Source organism: Lissotriton helveticus, chromosome 3_2, assembly GCF_964261635.1.
Source record: "Lissotriton helveticus chromosome 3_2, aLisHel1.1, whole genome shotgun sequence".
Classification (NCBI taxonomy): Eukaryota; Metazoa; Chordata; class Amphibia; order Caudata; family Salamandridae; genus Lissotriton; species Lissotriton helveticus.
The window spans coordinates 314,136,057-314,161,972 of NC_136062.1; the positions used below are offsets into that span (position 1 = coordinate 314,136,057).

General features: G+C 42.2%; 1 long non-coding RNA gene across 13 annotated transcripts in view; it reads right to left on the bottom strand.

Annotated features, from left to right (window-relative positions):
• The window catches only part of LOC144826311 (uncharacterized), a 1,506,634-nt gene extending 1,485,969 nt beyond the window's left edge, over positions 1 to 20,665 (bottom strand). For 12 of the 13 annotated variants that reach the window (XR_013609779.1, XR_013609774.1, XR_013609778.1 and 9 more), the window contains exons 1-2: positions 20,531 to 20,665; positions 19,737 to 19,901 (exon numbers count right to left, since the gene is read on the bottom strand). This is a non-coding gene — a long non-coding RNA (uncharacterized LOC144826311). The remainder of the gene's footprint in view (positions 1 to 19,736; positions 19,902 to 20,530) is intronic. The other variant, XR_013609781.1, reaches the window with a different exon arrangement.
• Between the last annotated feature and the right edge of the window lie 5,251 nt (positions 20,666 to 25,916).

Here is a 25,916-nt window from a genome sequence, read left to right on the forward strand (position 1 = left end):
GATGTTTTGATCACAAGAACCAATAAAGGTTTGGAGACAGATATTTATCGCAAGAACACAGACAGAAATAATACCCTGCATTTCAACAGCCATCATCAAATGTCATTAAAAGCACACATTCCACTATCACAAATGATGAGAGTAAAACATATAATATCTGATCCTAACAAATGTTTGATGAGACTCACAGAATTAGAAAAAAGGTTTGAACTAAGAGGGTACCCTCCTACAATACTGAAGAAAGCTTAATCAGAATGTTTGGAATTCAATCAAGATGATATACTGAAGAGCAAAGAAAAACCTGCAAACACCAGAATGGTGATGGTAACAAGATTCTCAACAGCTATTAAAAAATTGAAAAAAATCATCAACAGACATTGGACGATGTTAACACTGGAACCTGGTGGAGCCAAGCTTGCGTCCGAGATGGCCGCGTTTTAGCTCGGCTCCGTTCGCTTTCCTGTTTGGAACGTCTATCCTGTCTTTTATCCTGCCCCGGGAAGTATTCTTTGATAGACTATGGAACTACGACATTTCACAGGCACTTACCGTTTGATCCGTTTGTTCCTGGGTGCCGCGGATCCTGAGCTTCACCCTTGTCTGCATCGGGGCCTCCGGAGCGAGCGGGCCTGACACTCCTTGGCGGCGCCCGGGCGGGACGGAGCGCTGTGGCCGGCCCTTGGTGGCGGTGTGGGTTCGGTCGGAGAGGCCGATGTGCAATTAGACCGGTTACGGCTATCCGGGCCTGATCCGGCGGTCCTGCGGCCTGGTGTTGGGGCGCTGCCTTCCATGGACGGGGTTGACCGTGTATGTGGCTCGTCTCCCCTTTGTTCTCCGGTCCGGCCATTTTGAGTCCCTCCGCCCGGACTCAGAGAACGGAGCCGGTAGCGTGTGGGGAGCCGGCGACCCGCCTTCTTCTGGTGGCCCCCCTTCCTGCTCTGGTGGTGCCTCTGCTGGTGGTCGGCTGTATCCTGTTTGCACCGCTGGTGTCCGGACGGGGGTCGGAGTTTGCCGCGGCCCCGCCGGGCTTCTAAGATGGCGGCCGACCCCATGTCTCTCGGCCTGGCCGAGCCTGGCGACGCTGGTCCGCCGCATGGCTCGTTTGCTGAATACCGTAAAGGTGAGCCTACGCTTGGCGACATCCTCGCCGCCTTGCGCTCCTGGAGTGCTCCCATGGCCGCACCTATCATTGACCTGGAGGAGGATCATTTTGCCGGGCCAGCTTGGCCCCCCCCCCGGTGTGGGCGGCTTCATCTCTGTTGTGTGCTGCTGGAACTTTCCTGGAGGCCGTGGACCCGGCGGCGGCCGTTGGTGTGGGTGTACGGAAGCCAGCTGCCCTCCTTCATCCTGTGCTCCCCCCTGTGCGGGGGGTCCGCCGGCCGGGTCCCGTTCGGACCGGCCTTGTTGGATCTCCCTTTCCTTTTTTGCCTCGAATGGCCGAACGAAGATCCTGTGATTGCTCCGCCGGATCGGCTTCCCTCGTATTGCCGTCGGAACTGTGCCTGCATTGCCTGAGGTGGTTGCCGTCCTTTCCTGCTCATCCGGGTCGCAATCGATATGACTTGTGTGGATTGCCGATTGGACTCCCTGTTATTCACCTCCTGTTCCACATGATCTGGTTCCTTGTGCGTTGGACGACTACAGCTTGGGATAAACAAGGACAGGGTTGAGATGAACTTGCCTCGGTGGACTGTTATCTTGCGGTATGGTCGGATGATCCGTTTGTAACTGTATGACTATGTTCGATACTCCTTCATGTTCCTGGAGTTTATCCTTGTGCTTATTATCTTCCCGTGGGCTCTGAGTATTTTCGGACGGGAGGGTGGGAGCTGATGGGATTTTGATTATATGGCTCCTCTCCCGTTGTTACTTCCCTGTTTTCCCTTCTTCTTTTTGTCTTTTGTTTCTTCCTTACTTTTATCTCTTCTATATTTCGGGTTCTGATTAGGGCGACAGGCACGCTGCCGGGGGGTAGGCCATAGCCTTCTGCAGGGGTGCAGGGTGGGATGTGCGGGGTGGGGGGGGTCTGTCATATTGTGTTTTCCCCTCATTTTTTTTTTGGTTCTATGGCTCTTATGTATCCCCTTTTTTCGAGACGCGGTGTCGGCATGTGGCCCCCTGGGGTGTTTTTGCTATCATGAGCCTTCTGGTATTCCTGCCGTCACGGTTTACTACGCATTCATTCCTCCTGTTACCACTGGTTCCATGTGCTGGTCTATTCTTGAGTGCTTCGTTAGCCATGGGGCGCGTGCAATGATGCTGCGTTCTTACTTCTCCCCCTCCTTTTTTCCTATGTCCTTTCCCCCCTTTTTTTTTTCCCCTCTCCCCTCTTTTTCTTTCCTCCCCTGGGTTGTTGTGGCAGAGGGCTTTTTGTTTTGCAAGCCTAATTTTAGTCTTGTGTATTATTGTGTGTTTTCGTAGTGGTGGGAAGGCGCGGGGCAGCGGTTGCAATTGCCTATTACTGTGGGACTCACGTTCTGCCTATGCCAAAATGTACCTGTTTTTTTTTTTACTTTTCCTGTGTTCGATATTTCTGCTTGTTCGCGGCCCACCACGGCCCTCTGGACTTTACGGATTGCCCTTATTCTGAGACACCCTTTCTTCTATTATAAAATCAACCTTCTCTCATCCTGTACGTGGTGGTTGCTCGATGGCTCTTTACCTTTGCTTTTCGTAAGGATTGCTGAGAGTTCCTGGGGGAGCTTCTGTACTACCTGATATGTTTCTTTTATTGTGGTGGCCGGCCCGATGGGTTGTAGGCCCGTATCTGTGAGCGCTTTCTGTACAATAAAGGTTTTAAAAAAAAAGAAAAAACACTGGAACCTGATTTCAAACAAAGTTTTGCACAAACACCCATTTTTGCCTATACGAGAAATAAAAATATAGGAGAAATATTAAAAACAAAATGCAAGACTTCATCAAAGTCAAAGGGCACATCCCCCTGTCTGAATTGCAACAATTGTAATGGCGTCATACGAGGCAATAAGATCAATCATCCAATTAAAGGCAACAAAATAAAACTTCATGTTACAGCAACATGTGATACTGAAAATTTAATTTACCTATTGAAATGTCCATGTGGAAAAGTGTACGTGGGGAAAATAGAAAGAATATTGATAAACGAGGATAAATCAACATAAATCTAACATCAGAACAAAAAACACAAAATCGTCAGTCGCAGTACACTTTATGGAGGCCAAGCATAATATTTCTCAACTAAGATTCTTAGCACTTGAAGTAGTTATAAAGGAAGAAGGTAAAGATAACAACAACCATCTCCTTAGAAGAGAAAATTATTGGATCATGAAGCTTCAGTCATGCAGACCGAACGGTCTAAACGAAAGGATGGAATATGCTTGCTATCTGTAGACAGTAGACATACTAATTGAACGAATGTTCTGGACTTGGGAAAGGCAGTAGTTGCCACATTTGTTTACCGCACTTATTTGTTTATAGCCTTGTTATAATTTAGGTGTTAATCGAAGGAGTGGTAGGTGGTGCACAGCTGTAGTTGAATAGATTCAAAGTTCAGTTAAACGCTGTAGTGGGTGCACAGGTGGGTGGTGTCTCCGACTGAAACACTACAGAAAATGACGAAGTTGTGTATGCATAAGGATATGCAGATACATCCCCACTATGGCACACCAGTTGGACAAAAGATGCCTTTCAATAGTTGATCATTCAAAGTGTAGAAATTTATTGAAACAACTTTTTTTCATCGGAAGGTCGATATTACATTCATATCAATCCAATGTTATTGGGTAATTTCCAGAATGAGGAACATTCAAAGTGCATTACTCCGATGCATTTCGGGCGGTGCCCTTTCTCAAGGAGTACTAGGAAGAAGACAAAGATGTGTAAGGATTGGAGGGTGAGGGGCGCGGTAATGAACTAAATAATTTAAGGTGTCTATCAATGAGTGGGGACATTTTGGCTTGTACAAAAACGGAGGGGCGAGTGAAAGGTGGTGCCAGCTATTGACTAAAACGGAGTGTGAATTTAACGATATCAGGACGTGAATGACGGGTATTAAAACGTGGCGGACTAAGAAACGGCAAATGACTTACTTGAAATTCGATGTAACGCGGAGCGTTACTGACAGGTTCTGCAAAGGGTGAAAACGCTGGACGCGAGTGATCCGGATGTGGGGAAATTAACCGAGAAAACGTGAAATAGGAAAAGGACTGGAAGACAGACTGAGGTAGATAGAGATCGTGACGCCATCTTGGAGTGGGGAAAAGTGAGGAACGTGGGATCTGGTTGAGGATGTGGGATTTAAGTGAAACATCAACAATGAAGTTAAATAAAACATAAGCAATAAAGAGACAATGTAGAGCAATCTGACACATTAAAGAAAACAACTATATTCAAAACGGTCATTAAGGCCAAAAGGCTTCTGAGTCTGTAGGCGGAACATCCATTCGAGTTCTCTTTTTAGTAGAAGTTTGTTGTTGTCAGTTCCTTGTTTTTTGTTGACGATTTCGAGGATGATGAATTGCAATTGAGCAATAGTGTGACGGGCTTCCAGAAAATGTATGGCTATGTTGGATTTAACATTTTTAAGTCGAATGTTTGATTTGTGTTCATTCAAGCGTGTCTTAATTTTTCTTTCTGTTTTACCAACATATAATTTACCGCACGGACATTTCAGGGCATATATTAGGTTGCAAGAGTCACATGTCCCGTGGACTTGTAGATTGATAGCATTACCTGTCATAGGGTGACGGATGATGTTGCCTTTAATGACACAGTTACAGTGGCTGCAGTTGAGACAAGGCTGAGTACCTTTGTAGTTTTGAGCTATACAGGTTGGTTTAGATAATATTTCTTTGATGTTTTTACTTCTTGTGTGTGCAAACAAAGGTAAAGGTTTAAACATGTCGCCAAAATCTGGTTCAACTTGAAGGATGGGCCAGTGTTTAAGAATGATTCTTTTGTAGGTGTTGCTGGCTGTTGAATATTTTGATACTAAAACCATTCGTTGTTGTTCCTTGACGGGTTGTTTAGTGAGAGCCTCTTGTCGTGATATTTGTGCCACACGAGTTTGTGCTACAGATAGGACTTGTGTAGGGTATCCCCTGTCCAAGAATCGATTATGCATTTCTTGCATGCGTGTTTTCATAGTGTCTTCATCGGACACTATACGTTTGACACGTAATAATTGAGAGAAAGGCAAGTGTTTTTTCAGGGACTCTTGATGGTAGCTTTGATAATGCAATGTGTTATTTCGATCGGTATTTTTTCTGTGAAGGTCCGTGGTAATGCCAGTTGAGGAGATTTTAATGTTGACATCCAAGAATGTTATTTCAGAATTGCTGATCTGCCAGGTTAGCTTGATACGTTCATCCTTTGAATTGAGGTGATGGAGAGATTGTTCAAGAGATTCTTTGGAGTCCGTCCAGACGAAAAATAAATCGTCAATGTATCTGACATAAAGTTTGGTATTTTCTTGAAAGTTGATGTCACCATAGATGTGTGTTTTCTCAAAGTTTTCCATATATATATTGGCATATGTGGGGGCAGCACAATTTCCCATCGCCATTCCAGATAGCTGTAGAAACCATTCGTTGTTAACTTGAAAATAGCTGTGATACAACGTGTAGACCATTAATTCCATCCGTTTTTGTACAAGCCAAAATGTCCCCACTCATTGATAGACACCTTAAATTATTTAGTTCATTACCGCGCCCCTCACCCTCCAATCCTTGCACATCTTTGTCTTCTTCCTAGTACTCCTTGAGAAAGGGCACCGCCCGAAATGCATCGGAGTAATGCACTTTGAATGTTCCTCATTCTGGAAATTACCCAATAACATTGGATTGATATGAATGTAATATCGACCTTCCGATGAAAAAAAGTTGTTTCAATAAATTTCTACACTTTGAATGATCAACTATTGAAAGGCATCTTTTGTCCAACTGGTGTGCCATAGTGGGGATGTATCTGCATATCCTTATGCATACACAACTTCGTCATTTTCTGTAGGGTTTCAGTCGGAGACACCACCCACCTGTGCACCCACTACAGCGTTTAACTGAAGTTTGAATCTATTCAACTACAGCTGTGCACCACCTACCACTCCTTCGATTATTCCTCGATCCGCCTCTGGTGGTTTGCACGCACTACAATGCAGTACGAAGAAATCAGCCGAAGCACTGAAGCTCGAGCACATACCTTAGCGTATGACGATGAGGAACGTCAACGCATCTATGCTTTAATTGAGGAAGACATTACCCCAGCCTCCACCACTCGTAATAAAGAGCAATGTATACGACAATTACTATATCTTTCCAAAAGGCATATCAATCAAAAGCTCCACGCGAGCACATTACTCAAATACCACCGGGCACTCAGAATCCCTCGCGGTTTAAGGATCGCGTTGAAACCCTCCCTGTGTAAAAATTCCAAAACTTTCAAAGATAAATGGGATGGAATACTAAACAAATGTAGTTTGGACCTTATTCTCCTAATAGTCGAAGAACTTTCCGGTATCTTGAAAGAACTTGAACATGAAATCAAAGACATTGACAAAGAACTCAAAGAAATGTTGACTCCAGAAGAACTAACCAACACATTGGAAGACTTGAAAATCACCCTCGACAAACATCAGAGAGAAATCAATGAGCGAAAAATTAGAAAATTCCGCAGGGACACGCTTGATTATAAGCTCGACGAAGTTTATTCCTGGGCGGACATCTATGCCCAACGACGACGTAATCGGCCAAATAATATGCAGACCGATACATCATCTTCCGGCAGCGACACCTCAACTCGTCCACCTCGCAAAAACACTACTTCAAGATCATCTCAAGAACAAGCAAGTACCTCCACCACCTCACACATCCAAACTTCTGCGGTTCATTTTTTAGATTCAGATACGGAGAACACCGAAGACTCAGGAGGAGCAAAAACAAAAGAAAAAGAATCAACCGCCCCTACCACACGGAGCAAAGCAACCTTGAAGGATCCGAAACCAAAAAAGAACATTTAGTAATTAATATCTCTAGTACCACCATCACTCCACATCAAATGAATTTACTTGAAAAAGGCACATCCTTCGTTCCAACCGCACATACTAACCAACTGGAACTCGAAGTGAGCACCTTTAAATTCGTCAGAAAACTTAGATTGCGCCACTTTTTTGAAAACATCATGCCTCCAACCCAAGGTGACAAACCTGATCAACTGAAAGGCCTCCGACCTTCAAGTTCATACCAGGCTCCTAGTAGTCATAAATCCATCGATTTATTCGAAAAATTGGTCCACAATGATGTTGCCAAAATTAACTTCAACAGAAACATTAGAAATCAGAATCTCACCACCAAGGATCGAGACACCCTAAAATCTTTAGCCAACAAAAAGGATATAAAATGCATTAAAGCCGACAAGGGAGGAGCCTTAGTCATTCTGGACACGTCTCTATACACACAACGACTTCAAGAACACATACAAGACACTTCTCTCTACATGCGACTTGAAAACAATCCTACCAGAGAGTTCCAGAATACTCTTAAAGACATCGTCATGCGAGCTTTTCAAAATGACATTATCCAAGAGCGCACCAAGAACTTTTTGTTGGTTGAACATCCGAGGAGCCCTACTATACACATGAGCCCTAAAATACATAAGGATCTTAAAAATCCCCCATTTCGGCCGATAGTATCCACTAAGGGTTCGATCCATGAGTCACCGGGCAAATTTATAGATCGCTATTTGCAACCAATTGTCACGAAGGCTACCAGCTACATCAAGGACACAACTGATTTCTTACTCAAATTGGCTAACATTCAAATTGAGGACAACAATCAATACATACTGTGTACAGCTGACGTCAGCTCTCTATATACATCCATCCCGCATGAGGGCGGTATCGAAGCTATTGAGCAAGCTTTACTACACAGCAACATTGAGAATTCCATGCAATCTTTTCTGATGGAATTAATGGTCTACACGTTGTATCACAGCTATTTTCAAGTTAACAACTAATGGTTTCTACAGCTATCTGGAATGGCGATGGGAAATTGTGCTGCCCCCACATATGCCAATATATATATGGAAAACTTTGAGAAAACACACATCTATGGTGACATCAACTTTCAAGAAAATACCAAACTTTATGTCAGATACATTGACGATTTATTTTTCGTCTGGACGGACTCCAAAGAATCTCTTGAACAATCTCTCCATCACCTCAATTCAAAGGATGAAGGTATCAAGCTAACCTGGCAGATCAGCAATTCTGAAATAACATTCTTGGATGTCAACATTAAAATCTCCTCAACTGGCATTACCACGGACCTTCACAGAAAAAATACCGATCGAAATAACACATTGCATTATCAAAGCTACCATCAAGAGTCCCTGAAAAAACACTTGCCTTTCTCTCAATTATTACGTGTCAAACGTATAGTGTCCGATGAAGACACTATGAAAGCACGCATGCAAGAAATGCATAATCGATTCTTGGACAGGGGATACCCTACACAAGTCCTATCTGTAGCACAAACTCGTGTGGCACAAATATCACGACAAGAGGCTCTCACTAGACAACCCGTCAAGGAACAACAACGAATGGTTTTAGTATCAAAATATTCAACAGCCAGCAACACCTACAAAAGAATCATTCTTAAACACTGGCCCATCCTTCAAGTTGAACCAGATTTTGGCGACATGTTTAAACCTTTACCTTTGTTTGCACACACAAGAAGTAAAAACATCAAAGAAATATTATCTAAACCAACCTGTATAGCTCAAAACTACAAAGGTACTCAGCCTTGTCTCAACTGCAGCCACTGTAACTGTGTCATTAAAGGCAACATCATCCGTCACCCTATGAAAGGTAATGCTATCAATCTACAAGTCAACGGGACATGTGACTCTTGCAACCTAATATATGCCCTGAAATGTCCGTGCGGTAAATTATATGTTGGTAAAACAGAAAGAAAAATTAAGACACGCTTGAATGAACACAAATCAAACATTCGACTTAAAAATGTTAAATCCAACATAGCCATACATTTTCTGGAAGCCCGTCACACTATTGCTCAATTGCAATTCATCATCCTCGAAATCGTCAACAAAAAAGAAGGAACTGACAACAACAAACTTCTACTAAAAAGAGAACTCGAATGGATGTTCCGCCTACAGACTCAGAAGCCTTTTGGCCTTAATGACCGTTTTGAATATAGTTGTTTTCTTTAATGTGTCAGATTGCTCTACATTGTCTCTTTATTGCTTATGTTTTATTTAACTTCATTGTTGATGTTTCACTTAAATCCCACATCCTCAACCAGATCCCACGTTCCTCACTTTTCCCCATTCCAAGATGGCGTCACGATCTCTATCTACCTCAGTCTGTCTTCCAGTCCTTTTCCTATTTCACGTTTTCTCGGTTAATTTCCCCACATCCGGATCACTCGCGTCCAGCGTTTTCACCCTTTGCAGAACCTGTCAGTAACGCTCCGCGTTACATCGAATTTCAAGTAAGTCATTTGCCTTTTCTTAGTCCGCCACGTTTTAATACCCGTCATTCACGTCCTGATATCGTTAAATTCACACTCCGTTTTAGTCAATAGCTGGCACCACCTTTCACTCGCCCCTCCGTTTTTGTACAAGCCAAAATGTCCCCACTCATTGATAGACACCTTAAATTATTTAGTTCATTACCGCGCCCCTCACCCTCCAATCCTTACACATCTTTGTCTTCTTCCTAGTACTCCTTGAGAAAGGGCACCGCCCGAAATGCATCGGAGTAATGCACTTTGAATGTTCCTCATTCTGGAAATTACCCAATAACATTGGATTGATATGAATGTAATATCGACCTTCCGATGAAAAAAAGTTGTTTCAATAAATTTCTACACTTTGAATGATCAACTATTGAAAGGCATCTTTTGTCCAACTGGTGTGCCATAGTGGGGATGTATCTGCATATCCTTATGCATACACAACTTCGTCATAATTTAGGTGTTATCATTTACGTATTATCATCTGATTTAAGTATCGCGCATTCATCTGTTCATTTTACGACATAAATATCGTTTTTAGAACATGATCCCATATCAGTCAACAAATTGAACATTGACCCGACAGTTGACACCGCCATTTTTATATTATTATTGACACACGTAGTGTCTCGTGATAATATTCATGGACCGTGATCCGCTTCATACACCATACCGCCAAAGACTTTGAGTTGCGAGCTATTGGTCATTTCAAGATGGAACATAAAGTAAGTGTTGGCGATCATACTGGCAGCAAGGTAGATTAACTTTGGATGCTTGTATAGTGATACCTAATGGGTAATGAAAAATCCACATTGTTTTTCTTATAGTTACCATCGCAAACTTTCACTACGTTGACAAAGACTCTGTGAGAAATAAACAGGCATGTTCGATCGCTGAGAAGGGGGTCACTGAGTGTGCGACATATCATTGTTTTTTATAAATAACACTACAGTCACTTGTCGGAATGTCCGGTGGGTAATAACTTGGTTACTTAGCTCGTGAAACACACTCAGATGAGCACATATAACACTTTTTTATAACCAAGTGCAATACACACAGGCACGTATGAAGAAATCAAACACAAAGCAGATATTGGCACTAATCATTTAGTTTATTAGAATTTAAAGTAACATACCTGTTAACACAAATGTGTTCATATGCGTGCATTTATTCTGTTCAATAGAGTGGCTCCCTGAAGAAGAGCGCAATGGCTCGAAATGCATTGGAGCATTATGAAAATAAATAATGTGTGAAATGCTGATCTAATATAAAGGATATTACGAATTAAAAGATGAAGATGAAAATAGTAAAACAATAAAAGACTTTAAAATTAGAACTGAATATGTGAACTTTATTTAGTTTCTCTGAAAGAGAAGCAGAAAGGAGTGTGCAAACAGGGGGATGCAACCAAACACATTGGAAGCAAATTTGTATGTTAAATAGGACGTCATAGGGTGGACACGTTACCCCAGGAGCACCCCGAAAATTATTAAACTCAACAACTAGTTGGAATTAAATCGATCAGGTTGTGCGCTAGCAAATACTTAGACATTTTGGATGAAAACCAATCCGGAGCCAGTATATGTGAGGAGTTCCCCACTTTGTTTTCTGAAAGCTTTCTGAAGGATTTCCAACATAACATAAAACTGAAAACAAATGCTAGACCCATGGTGCACAAGCTATGTCCTGTACCTCATTTGATGAAGGAACCCCTAGAGAAGGAATTGAACAGATTGTGCAAAATGGGCTTCATTCAACCCATACACATGTCTGAATGGTTGGCCATCATCGGGATTGCATCTAAGGCCAGTGGAGAAGGGATTTGGTTATGCGTGGTCTTGCGCAGTCTAAATGAAAGTATCTGGGTCAAAAGGTACCGACTTCCCAACATAAATGAAATGCTTAGTACCGTGGACAGGCTACGTAGTTTAGTGTCATAGACCTCTCCCTGGCCTACCACCAAGTGGATCTCCACCCCAACTCTAGACTCCTCATAACATTTATCACCCCGCAGGGAGCATACATATTTCAAAGAATGCCATTTGGTCTGGCATCGGCTGCAGCAGTCTTCCAAAAGATAATGCACCAAATCCTAAGAGACATGGATAACACCATGTGTTTCCAGGATGACATCCTGGTGTACGGGCAGATATCTGAAGCCCCTGACCAAACCCTCAGGGATGTCTTCAAAAGGTTGAAGGAGGCTGGTTTGACTGTACAGAAATCCACGTGTCAGATCAGAGTGACATCCGTGTACTACTTGGGGCACTCTATTTCATAAAATGGGTTCAGGTAAAAAAATAACTTGTTGAGTGCAGTGCGAGATGACCCGTATCCCAAGAGCAAGGTCGAGTTAAAATACTTTCTGGGTTTACTAGAGTATATGGCCAAATACATTAAAAACGTCTCCAAGAAATGTGAACATTTGCGGAACCTTTTAAAGAAAAACGAGGAGTTTGAATGACAGGTAGAACACAAGTGCACTGTGTATGCTTTAAAAGAAAAGATTGTCAATGCTCCAGCATCAGACACTTTTGAAGGAGATAAAACATCCTCACTACTGATGCCTCCAACAAGGCTCTGGGAGCAACAGTGTCTCAAAAGGAAGGCAAGGAGGAAAGAATAATAATTGCTTTTGCGTCCCACGACCTTACCAACGCTCAAAGTAAATATTCTGTAGTTGAGAAGGAGGCCCTGGCGTGTTACTGAACAGTGAAACACAGTTCTTTCTTTGGGGCCTAAATTTTACTATCCACATAGACCACACGCCACTTATATTCATGTTCACGGTTAAAGGCATGGAACACCGTACACCCCGCATTTGTAAATAGATTTTGGGTCTGGAAAATTTCTGCTTCAGAGCTGAGTATATCCCGGGGTGTGAAAATAAAATTGCAAACTATTTATCCAGATCTTTTTGCACTAACAAAGTGATAAAGGTCTCTCGCTTCTTGAAGGGCTGGGAGGAACTCACGAGGGGAGTGTACCCTCCGGTGTTATAACACTGTTTCACAAAAAGTACTCCCCTACTTATTTAACCGACAGAACCGGTTGATTATAAGGAATGAATCCTGAACTGACACTGGTGGAATACCCCTATGTGAAGCTGCGGGCAGTTTGCTACCGGCAGGTGGGGAAGGAGGTATGTCCTTTTGTTTTATATTCTCTCACACACCCTAGTGGTGTCATGTTTCATCATCGGGACACCCTGGTGCCTCGAAGTCAGGGTGGACTCAACCATGTTTCAGGGAACTCTTAGAAAGATATTTTTGCCAGGGGCATAATGATTAAAAGTCCACTGTCAGATCCCAGTTTCTTTTATTCTTCGATCTGGCAGGGATATTAAAAATAGTAGGAGTCGGGTTGTATGGGATAATATGGTTCTAAGACTCTATTGGCAATAGGGTCTTAGGACCATGATATCCCATACGATTTCTCGACTCTTTGTTTTTACACCATTTACTAGAATAACTACTGGCTCATTTTCTTCTCTGACTACACCAACAGTTTCAATGTGTTTCTTAAAATCTAAAGGTAAGTAGACAACTCTTCCTTTCAGACCTTATTGTAAATCTGTTGGAAGCAGCTTACCAGTTTTAGGCTCCATATAAACTATGGCCTGAAATGGGTGTACAGGTTGAATAGGAATAGACTCATATGTATTTTATTCACTGAGTTCTTGAGGAATAGGTACCAACTCTAAGTTATTATGTACTGCCCTACCTGGCATTTTATTTTCTTCTAATTTGTTGTAAAAATATTGACAAATGACTTGATCAACACCCAATTCAAACTAACCTTCTACCAACATATAGACACCAAATTGCTACCATTTATCATTATGTACTTTTTCACTTTTTAAATATAACTCAACATTCCTAGTTAGACTCAGTGAGTACGACGACAACAAATACAAACAGTTTGTTTTTATGACTAAACAGCCTTAAACTTTATAATTTCTTCTGCAATCTCATCAATCCTAATTTCTTGCTCCTGTTCTTCAACAACTACACTTATTTAACTCTGTTTCTTTACACTCATCTTCTTATCCCAAAAAACAAAACTGTATATCATCACAAACGTTCTCAATATCAGATACGAACCGTGCAAAAGAGCTGTGTTCATTTCACCTAAACAAAATGCAGGAGTTTTTACATAGTAGAGTCTCCTTGCTAACGTCCGCTTTCCAGAGTGGTGTATAGCAAGCATTCTTAAATGATGAAAAGTACTTTGGCAGACTTTTCTTGAGAGACAAGCCAGAGAATGACCTTGTAACTTAGTATATTTTCTTATTTTACATTGATCCAGTCCTTGTAACATCTTAATTTTCTGTTTAATACTTTTCCTGCCATATTCTCGTAAAAGAATTCATAAAATGTCAATAGACTCCTTTCGACTACTGCAAATACTGCTACAATCCCACTTAAATGCAGGAGCTTGTGTACACCTCCCTTGAACTTCTTCAGCTATTACTTCTTCTACACTCCTTGGAACAATTTTTTCTCTTTGAATTTGAGAACCATCTTTCATCTCATAGCATCGAGCCAGTGGCGTAACGAAACTTGAGGGGCCCCCCTGCAAAACACAGGGGGAGGGGGGGGACAGCCCCACAACCTATCACTTTGACCCATCACCCAAAAATCTGGCATATTTTGATTTAAAACCTCCAACATTTAAATGAAATGCCTCTATATTGTCTTTCTCGTTGTTCTAATCAGAAAGTGGGAAACCCTCTTAACACATAACCTACACCATTTGTAACAATAATATCAAAAGCAGATTATTTAACTGAGGCATCAATCAGAAAAATGCCTAAGAGTGATCCTATTGTCTCAGGAACTGCCTATGGCTGAAGAAAAACTATGAAGCGTCTGAATTAGAATTGACATTAATGGACAATACTGTGAAACTTTGAAAGACAAACCCCAACCTGCGATTCCATAAAAACTCGACTGACAATATACATGAGAAGTACACAAGGTATAACTAAGTATCCTGCGAAAGGCAAGAAAAATCGACTAGTGAATTTTCTGCATGTCACACACTAGCAACTGCCAAGGGTTGTGCACGATAATAACGTGAACCGAGGAAGCAATTTCAATTTCTACCATCATGTCTTTATTAGTAAGCATTACAAAACAGGCACGCAAACAAGGCTGAGGATGAAAACTGTTTGGATGCTTCAGAACATTGATGCAGATGTTGGTCTGTTTTAATTTATAATTTCTGTAGTGTAAATAAAGCTAAATACAAGATTTAAGGCACACATATTACAGACAAGTGCAAGCAACACCATAAATAACACCGCATGTAGAATAAAAACAAATCATATCAGCAAGTACCTAATGATAATCTAAACAAACAGTAGTTTGGAAAGCAAACGAAAAGTGCAACTACTTTCAAAGTGCATAATAAAGCAATCACCAGTCCAGCAATAAACAAAAATCAAACATGTTTAGTAAAACAATTTACTTTCTTCTTGCATCAACATGAAAATACATTCAAAATGCATGATAAAAACAAGTCCAGCAGTATGCAAAAATGAAGCCAGGTTAGTCAAACAATTCCCCGTTTGGTGTGTGCATGAAGGCACACATATTTCAAAGCAACAGGTAAACAATAACAACTACAGTACTATACAATAAACAAACCAGTTTAAACTAACATTTCCCTTTTTGAAGACTCAAAAATGTCAAAGCGACTAACTAAACAGTAACAAGTACAGCAGGCAGCAGCATAAAAAAATCAAACCACTTTAGTCAACCAATGACCTTTTGGTTTGTGCCTGTCCATGAAGGTGCAAATGTTTCAAAGTGACAGGTAAAACAATAATAAGTACAGCAAGCAGCAGCATACATAAATCAAACCTATTTAGCCGAACTAATTCCCCCTTTCTTTTGTGCACCATCATAGAAACACTTATGCAGAGTTTAAACTTTCGGCGCCTTTGCTACAATTTTCTTTTTTTTTGCCGAACTTTATACACAAAATGTCTTTTCCATGGGCCAGGGCGTGCAAACCCATGTGGTAATTAGGGCCATCATGTTCGCAGATGGCACCAGGCACATCTTAAGGATTTTAGTGGCCAACTGCCGAACATATTTTGGGGACCACTGTAAGAACAGTTTCGAATTTATGATCCTATTTCAGCTCTTTCATGCCCTCTTTGGGTGAGTCACAGACAGTACACAGATACACTAGCCCAAATTCTAAATGTGTTTACATGTAATATTCAGGGATAGTGATGCGTGTTTTCAATATTGTAACACAGCAGCATTTTATTGCACTTAATCTCTGTGACGCTCTCCCATTTCTCATATGTGTGAGATCCTGATTTGCTCCCAAATTTTTTTTATGGATGTTGCATGAAACACAACATTCCTCTACAAAATGTTTGTAATAGACACACATCACCAATATTGAAAAAAGCGAAGGAAAGTTGTATTTAAAACAATCTGTTCAAGAATAAGTTCATGCCATCAGGGCAAGACTACAAAACAGAGCTGGATTCATAAGGGGCCCCCTGGAAGACTGGGGTCCTGGGCCGGAGTCCACTTTGCCCATACCTCAACAAGTCTCTGGATGGCATCGGACAGTATTTTTTGGCAGCCCTCCCCATTTCCTCCTTTTCGATGAATTCCTTCACTAACACTCACCAACAATGCACCTAATCTCTCTATAGCACCTTTTTGACAAACATTTTTTTTTTTATAGTGCTACTCATAGTTTACTCACACTAAGTTCTATGATGTGCATGGTACACATTCTTTGTTGTAGGCACATTAACCCTCTGCACTTTGTGGGTGGTAGGAGTACCCATGTGAGTGCACGGTGAGTGAGGAGACAGTGTGCGAGTAGTGTAAGAGGAGTGACTGCAAGGTGAGTGAGATGACTATATGAATTTGGGTGCGGATGTAAGTGCAGAATGGGACAAAAAAATACATGGTTAGTGATGGGCTTGTTTAAGTGAGATTGCTGATTGAGCAGTGAGGGGGACAGGTGAGTGAAGTGTGACATGAGTGCAGGGGGAGTAGTGTTCTTGTGTGACTGCAGGGTGAGGTACACGGTAAACAGCGCTTGTGCATTGTGAGTGCAGTGATCACTGTGAGTGCCGGGTGAGCGGGTGAATGGTGGGAGTACATGGTGATCAGTGTGAGTGCATTGGGATTGCTGTGAGTGCAGGGTGAGCATAAAAGTGAAGGGCGAAAATGAGTGAGTTGTCTAAATGCAGGGTGCCTTCGCAGACACTTGAAGTAACTCATCATGTTATTGACAGCGGCAAAGGGTTTTCAGATATAAGTTAAACTATTGCGGCGCTAATCAGGGATCGAGAATGGAGGAAATAAATAAGGTGCTGATCCTGCAACAAACTTCCAGTCTTATGATTAGGGTTGCCAGCTCATTATTTTGATCTCCCAGAAGGGACAAAAATAAGCAGTCACCTAAAGCCGTATTTTCAGCACTTATATGTGCATACTTCGAACAACAAATATAAATATAAAGCACTTTTAATTGTGTTCTAGGGTTGCAGCCAACAAAGACAGAAAAGTCACATTACAAATCAATACATACTTTATTTATAACCCTATTTGGTGTCAAGACGAGGTCTTTCCAGGCTCTTTAAACCACACATTGCTTGCATTTTTCTTGAGGCAACCTTACTTTATATTCCTTTTCATTGGAATACATTCTCACACTACGGCAGTAAATGTGAATTTCAAATGTAAGGAATAGGCAGAGTAGGGGCTCAGGGGGTACTGGAACCAGAAAAGAACTAAGCCTTGGTAACCAGTTTACAAAGGTATGTAAATAGGCAAATGGTCTCTGGCCTCAATGCAGTTGCCTTCAACCCACTTGCTGCTGGGTCCGGAAGCTCAGATCACCTGCACCTACCGCACGCGGCACGCACCATTTAATTTATGAGGCAGGACTGTTATGAGGCAACTCACTGGTGCAACCAGTGCTGGCGAGAGTGTAGTGCTGCCTGTGTGAGCTACAGCGCTGATGGTGCCCCTGGTGGCTGGAACACAGGTGCTGCTTGGGGCATAGCTGCCAAGGTTTCAAATTGCCATGCGTGACATTTTCATAATTTCAGTGTAATTATGAGTGACATTTCAACGACTATGAGTGACAGTTTCTTACGAACAAAATATGCAATGAAGACGATCACAACATATAAATATCAGAAATTACACCCATTTGAGCAAGAAGAAACTTGAAGATCTTAAAACATTAGAAATGGTGCAAAGCACCAGAAATGGAAGGGCACTCAGTCATGGAATGGCATGATATGGTCTCTCTTTGTATAGTAGATGGTCATGAACTGTCCGTGTCCTTCCCTTCCACAAAGGCCAATGGGCCATTTCCAAGCTGCGCCATCCTTGAAGACGCACACCTGCAGGGCGTAGAAACTGCACCACAATACACAGGGTGCAGTGCTGGCAATGTAGAACCACCTTGATACAAACTAACCCCCGGGGCCAAGCATAATTAAAAAATACATACGTAAATCTCATGCTGGGAAACAGCAATCAAAGGTCTTTGCCAACCTAAGGGTTGGAAGTGTGTTTTGTTGAAAGCTATTAGGAGTGTTTTATAACACATGCCAGATGGGAACACGGTTTAAGCACATGAAATGGCTTGTGGTACACATCATGAACAGTATGGAAACCCCCATGTTGTATGTGGGGGTACAAAGAATATTTAAAACATCTCCTGATACTTAATCTGCACATTCCCATGTGATTGTATGAAATACAAGATTGCTGTCTGCTGCAGAGGTGCCCCTAACATTGCCGGCCTTTGCCCACAATGGGCCTCCTCCCTCCCAGCAATCAAACAGGAGAGCACCAGGACCCCTCGGGCCTCTTTGTCCATGTGGGACCCAACCGAACAAGATGTGAGGCAGCCCCAACATGAATAGTTACAACACACAGATCCATCTCAGCTGCCTAAGTGACTCACACTTGGACAGGGCCCATACTGCATTATCCTCAGGATGAGGCAGTAGCTGTGCAGTAATCTCCCGGCAATACCAACAGCTAGTATAACTGTCAGAAGAGATCCACCTGTTTTAAGGTATTACCCCCAAGATACAGATGAAGCACGGCTGCATTTGCCAGCAAGTGCTTGAAATATGCAAATGGCATCGGCCTTCGGCACAGCAATCCATACATAAAACACACTACAACAACCATACGCAGGATCAAACTCATTTTACTTTCACATTTTCGATGGAACATTTTCTAAGCAAAATATTCAACAAATCTCTACTGGCCACACACATCCAAGCAACTATCAAGAAACTATCTTCAACCGAGTGGTGGAAATCTCAGACCTGTCCGAAAAAGGCGCCAAAATTAAGAAAGCACCAAGATGACCTGCTTATGTTAGAAGGTGCTGTACAACTGCTGTTACTGTGATACTTATATGGAATACAGGTTAGGATTTTGGGGGGGGTCGGTAAGGACCACACAATTGGTTGAAAGGGTAGGTGAACGTAGCACAGTGCAGCCGAATCGTGGGGCAGAAAGTTTGAGAATGTAAACATCAGAAAGAAATTAGGGGCAATGGAAGAAGTATATACATTGCTGGGAGTCACTGGTCCATCTTACACAGCACACCTAGTCCTACAGCCGTACGCCTACTGTGACGTAGCCTCATGGTCCGCTGAAAGAAGTAGCGGCCTGAGCCCCACTGAAGAGTGAGGGAGAGGGGAGGGCATCGTAAGTTTACACCCGGCCGTGGTTCAGGGAAGTCTTTCTTAGTGGAAATTACAGCCTCATCTGCTTCCTAGAACTATCACTGCTGTAGGTCTACACACTCATTCGCATCACCTCATAGTTTCTGTAAACCATTCTTATCCCCCAAAAACTAAGGACCACACTGCTTACTCTGTCTTGAGCAAGGTGGCGCTGCATTGGTAGCCTATAACACATCCCCAAACTCCTGGCCCTTCAATATAGTCTAAGTTACTGAAGCCCACGTCTGCTCTGTCTGCCCCTTTTAAAGCCTGCAATGCCCGCAGTGCATGAACGAATGGTGCTATTTTAAGTGAGCACATGAACACTTGTTTAAATAAATGGGATCAAAATAGGAGCCTCGAACGCAGGCAGTATGGGTAAAGCTGGCCTAGTGCTGCCTGAATCTAACCTCTCCTTAATGTGCCTTGAATCTCAGTACTATTAAGCAGCACAAGCAGGCATTAAAACGTGTTTTGCTATAACTGACCTCTGTTCAGGGACACCACGCTCTGTCTGAGCAACGTGAAGCTGAGAACTATTTCTCTGTATTTTCATCTACATTTTTATAGGTTTATATTTGAGCATGGTCGATGTTGGCAGCAGTTTCTGTGTTTTCTCTTCAGGTTTAACTTAGTTTCACTTCAGGGTGACGCTGGAAGGTATAATAAAAAAACAATTGCACGTTTAGGAAGTCAGCCTACAGTGAAAACATGTACGGACGTCTATTTATTGTTAAGCAGTCCTTAGCCCACACAAAATTTGAAAACATTCTTACATTTGAGCATAAGCTGTAGGCGAATATTTTTCCAGGGGCGGGAGGGTGATGGGCCAAAATAACAGGTCCATAGAATGGAAAACTGTTCAATATAAGGGTTTATTCTGTTTTAAATTCAATTACACATCAAAGTAAATTTTGCGCAGATTACAAAGAAAGAATGGGGAAGCTACAAGCCCGCATTCGGCATTTAGATAACACAGTGAAAATCGGCTGCTTTAGGTGCATTCTGGAAAATATCGTCACGAGAGGCTTTTGAGAAAAATGGCTGTTCTCACTATACCTCTACAGCGTTGCCTCTACAAAGAAAACGGCAAACTTACACATAGCACTAAACATAAAAAAGTATACCATTAAAGTTCATATTTAAGGTCAAAAAGGTTATCCAGAAATACAAAGAAAGAGGTACACCTTTATTAAAACTTCAAGTTGTTAAAAATTAATTGTACACACGGACAGGCGGTCTGCGCGCATAGCAAATGAGGTTAAGCTTAATATCCACTTACAAAGGATACTGATTCTATTGACCGTAGGAGGATGACACACCGAATCCGAAATTAAACCATCAGGGCTGGGGTCGTATCCATCTTCCTGACTCTGCAGCCGCCGCCACGTGACGTAAAGCATCTCAACGAAGGGGGAGGGTCAGCCTCACCCTAAGGGTGAAGTCCGCGCAGCCGCGTACGCGGAGACATCTGCGTGCCTGCACCAATATGAAGAGGCCACGGTGAGGTGCTGGTGGCGGGGCAAGGAACAACAGCAATGTGCGTAGCATTTTTATTACCAAATATCTGACGGATGGATCTGTAGTGCCTTGCTGGCTCTGCTGAAGGGCCCCCTGGAGTGCGGGCCCGACCCCCGCAATGCAGGGGCTGCGGGGGCCTGTGTTACGCCCCTGCATCGAGCACTAGGTTCAACTGCATGTACTAATATGTTCTGTTGAAAATAGCTTTCTTTGTTAAAGAAAGGCTCAGTACTAGAAGTATACTTCCATTCACCAGCGAAAATGTTACAATAGTTACTTCTATTAACAGAGGTATCCAAGCACACAGAGTGATGTATGCATGCTTTGAGAAATATGGTGAGACTTATAACAGTGATATAGTTGAATATCTGTGTCTCAGCGCATGCTGTCTAAATTTGGGTAAAAAAAAAAGTACATGTATTCATTTCGGCTCATAAAATATGGCCCCTGGGTATTGAGCAAGTTATGTTGGAGGCTCCACAATGCCTTCCTTCAGAAGATATCAGAAGCTCTGTGACCGATTGACAGAGCAAAACTAAATGATTTCTCTCCCAGTAGCCACACCGACCAGATTCAGATGCAGAACACATCAGACAATAGTTGTAGAAGTAGAGACATACATCACTCACAAGACCATGAACAGCCTTAAACTTGACAGACTGCAGTTCCCATTTTAAGACGATACCTACATTTATGTGGCATACTTCATGTGTACTTTTCCACAGACTCATAGCAAGTAGCCCAATCACTCATCCTTTTGCACACATGTGTTAAACCTCACTTTTCTCTTGCAGCTTCAGTTTTCAACAACTACTCAGAATATTGGTCCTAGCCAAATTTAAAACAGCAACCCTTCCCATGTCACTGTTATAAGTCTCACAATGATTCTCAAAGCATACCTTTTGCTAGTGTCATCATATATAAAAGAAACATACAAATAGATGCATACCTATGTTTTACATGTCTACCATCTTCATAGGCAAAAGACGTGTGAGAATACATGTGCAAGTAGAGACATACCACAGTCACAAGATCATGAATTAATTTAAACTTGTCAAACTGCACTTCCCATTTCAAAGAGACACCTAAATTTAGCCAGCGTAATCAAGTGTACCTTTCCACACACTCATAGAAAGTAGCATATTCACTAACCATATTCCTGAAACCAAACATGAATGTGTCTGTACCTTTTGCTAGTGGCATCATATATAAAAGAAACACAGAAATAGATGTATACCTGTGTTTTATATATCTCACTTATTCCATCTATCAAAGTACACACATTTGTATGCACAACCTATTTCAATCTGCATTTCAATACAAGAAAACAAACTACAATACACATTTGTACATTTCATAGCATATTTCAAACATCACACTTCTCTATTATTTTGCAAACTTAAAAATATAACTACAAAGAGTGAAGCACTACTACATATTACCTAACACACCTTACCAATTTGTAACTAATTCATTCATTCATTCAAAATACTTTTATTCGGTTTACATGATAGAAAACTATAAAAAGTTACAAATCCACATAAAAATATACAAATCATATATATACATGTCTACATATACTATACAAGAAGCCTTATTTATATATAAATATTTTTTAATATATAAGAGGTATGGACACATCGTCATCTAATTTTAAAAAGTTACTCCTTAAGCAGATAAAAAACAACAGCAAACTTTTAAGGTTCCAAGCAGTTTCTGTACCTCAGAGAGCATTTCAAGAAACCAACCACAAATGGGATACATTCTGGCCTCAATAATTGTAAAAAATAGAGAGCTGGGCGGACCTGTGTAAAATGTAACATTTTTAAAAGCGATTTTAAAAAGAACCTCCTGGGGGCATCATAAAGGCCACACAAAAAACACGAAGTGAAGCAAATCCTGTGGAGACACTCCGTCGCAGCCACAGGGTGCTAACACTTGTCCTTTATGGCACCCCTTCGGTACGGCAAGTAAAAGGTGGAAATAGTCCATTCTAAACCTGATCAGTAAAAAACGCTCGTGAGCTGACAGAGTTCCATGAGAGATATGGCTCCATATCTGGGGTAGATTTGAGCATCAGGTATTTGCGGACTCTGGTTTTTGACAATCCCATCCCATCTCTAGTTAACTTCCTTTGCATTATAAAAGATTGCTTCACAAAGGCCACATCTGCTCTAGTAATACGATCAGGTCTTAAAAACAGGTCCGGACGCCCCAACTCACCATAGCAGCCATTTAGGTATTTTAACCACGGCATCTTAATCATGTGGTCCAGGCTCAAGATTTCTTTCATTTACACTTGAGTTAGGCTAAGATCTTCATTCAGCCAACAATTGAGCCAGAAAAGCAATGGGCGCTTAGCCAAAATATCGCATATAAATGTTAATCCAGTCTCTTCATGAAATATTAAGTTCAAAGCTCCTTTAGGTACCCCCAACAGCTGTTTTAAGAAATGATTTTAAGCCACTTGGATACCATCCAGTCTTGCGTATCCCCACAATTCGCTACCATAGCTGGCAATTGCTAAACTCTTTGCCTTATAGATTTTCAACATGGCCGCTAACGGATACTCACCCATTTTTGCAGCGAAATTAAAAATCACTGCATTAATCCTTGACACCTCCCCCCTTCTCCTCCGAACCAGAGGACCCCAATCCAGGTGGTCATCCAATAAAACACCAAGGTAGGAGAAAGTAGATGTTAAAGGCACTTTTTCTTCATTTACCTTAAAGGTGTACTGCCTCTTGGAGCGCAACCCGACATGCATTATATAGGATTTTGAATTATTTATGGCCAGGTCTCGGTCGGCCATAAACCTATGAAAGGGATCAAGCAAAATCTGCAAACTTCTTGGGGTACGTGCTAGGAGGATCGCATCGTCTGCATAAAGCAAGACGGGCAGACCCCTGCGTCCCACATAAGAGAATTCAACCCCTGTTTCGTACAAGATCTTATCTAAGTCATTGATATAAAGATTAAAAAGAAACGGGGCTAAAATGCACCCCTGCCGTACACCCCTTTCAGTGCAGAAATCCCTAGAGACCCTCAAATCCTGAGCGTATCTGATGTTTGGCTTAGTGTCTCTATGCAGATCTACCAGAAAGTCGACCGAATTAGCCTCCACCCCCATGGCCCTCATGGACTGCCACATCTTCCCCCGATTGACACAGTCAAAAGCGGAGGAGAGATCCATGAAGGCCATATAGATGGTGCCCTGGCGGGCAACTGTGTAATTTCCGAGGATCAGATAGAGGTTAAGGCATTGAGCAAAGGTAGAGTGGCCTGGACGGAACCCGTACTGGATATCAGAAAGAATTTTATTTTCTTCCATCCAGGCCGTCAATCTATTTAGTACGACTACACCCACAACCTTAACCACAGAGTCGATAAGAGAAATCGTTCTGTAGTTCACTGTACTATTACGATCACCCTTTTTAAACACAGGTATGATTGTGGAGGTACCCCAAGACTCTGGGCACCCTTCCTTCGCCGCTGCATTGAGCACCACCACCAGAATCGAGGCCCAAAGAGAGGGGTTTGATTTAAAAAGGTCCGGTGGAATTCCATCCGGGTCAGGTCCCTTATTACACGACAAACTGGCAAAACCTACCTCCACTTCTCTTTTGGAAAATACAATTGTGTCATTATTCTGAATTCTCGCTTGCAGTCGGGGTAAGGTTGAGGCACTCTTAAAAATACAACTGAAATGAGTCAACCATTCCTCTTCCGTTATATTAGTGCCCAAATCCTCAGCTCTGTCTCTATCAAAAAGAGGTCAGTTAACGATACTCCAGAATCTAGTACTATTACGTAACATATCTGGATCTAATTGTTCCTGCCAAGTGGCCTGCTTCAATTCCAATTTACGCTTTGCCAATAGCTTTTTATAGTTAAGGCGGAGAAGACGAATCTGAGATTGATCCCTCGGGCTCGCTTTCAGTGCGGCCTTTAGCTCTCTCTCAGCTTTGGAACATAATGAATTAAACCATTTGGGGTCGTTAGTCAACCTTCTTTGTGCCAGGACAGATAACAATGCCCCCACCTTAGAGACAATCCCTTTAAAGGGTTTAAGAATACCCTTAGCAGTAGAGTCAGGTCCCACACAATAAGTAAATTCTGCAGCGCAAGATTCCTGGACCTTTACATAAAATAGGGAAGAAGTTACTTGAGACCATTTAAGGCGACGCCTACCATCGGTAGGCTGCAGCATTCCAGGTGCTGCCACCCTGTCCTGCCTTTTCAGTATACTACCCCCCAGGCGCACACACACAGGATTATGATCACTGAATACACTCTCCATTATTATAAATCCCATTAAGAGGGCCTAAATGCTTCCAGAAATCAGAATATGGTCAATAAACGACCCGGCACTGCGACCTTTAAAGGATGGGGCCATATGTTTACTAGAAGGTGCCGCAGAGAACATGGAAGAAAACAAATCGTGTTCATTAAGCAAGTCATTAAGTGTTTCTCCTTGTGTGGAATGCTCAAAGTGGAGACCCCGGATCCTTGCACAACGCAAATCACTCATTCTAACGGTTTCTGGGTCTCCACAAGGATGAACATTAAAGTCTCCTGGAATCATAAGATTATTTCTAAACGATCCACAGTGCTGATTAACAAAATTATTCAGCTGAGTTATCTTACAGACCCCCTGTCTATACACTGCATTATAAAAATGAATCAGACACAAACTAGAGTTACCTCGCCTTAAAACAATCGCTTAAAAGTCACTATAAGCGGAGGAAATATCCTTAACCTTACAATTCAAGGACAAAGATATAAAAATAACCAGACCACCCCCTGCTCTTCCTCTGTCTGCTGGGGAGGCAGGAAAAAAAAAGCTTTATAACCCTCCAAGAATAGGTTGCAGTTCACCATCCAAGTCTCCTGGAGACAAATCACGGAGAAATGCCTGATGAACTGCACCCATAATGGGTCTGTGATCTTATCTGCTAGCCCAGCGATGTTTCATGACAGAACATTGTAGTCCTTAATCTTGGATAGGTCCACAGGTGGTTCAATGGGTAAATCCTCCAATCGCACGGAGACGGGTAATTCTAACTGTGCCTGAACTGATAGCTCTGCACCGGTTAAAGCCTCTGATAACTCAGAAATAGGTGTCTCTACTGGCGATTGGACAGGCA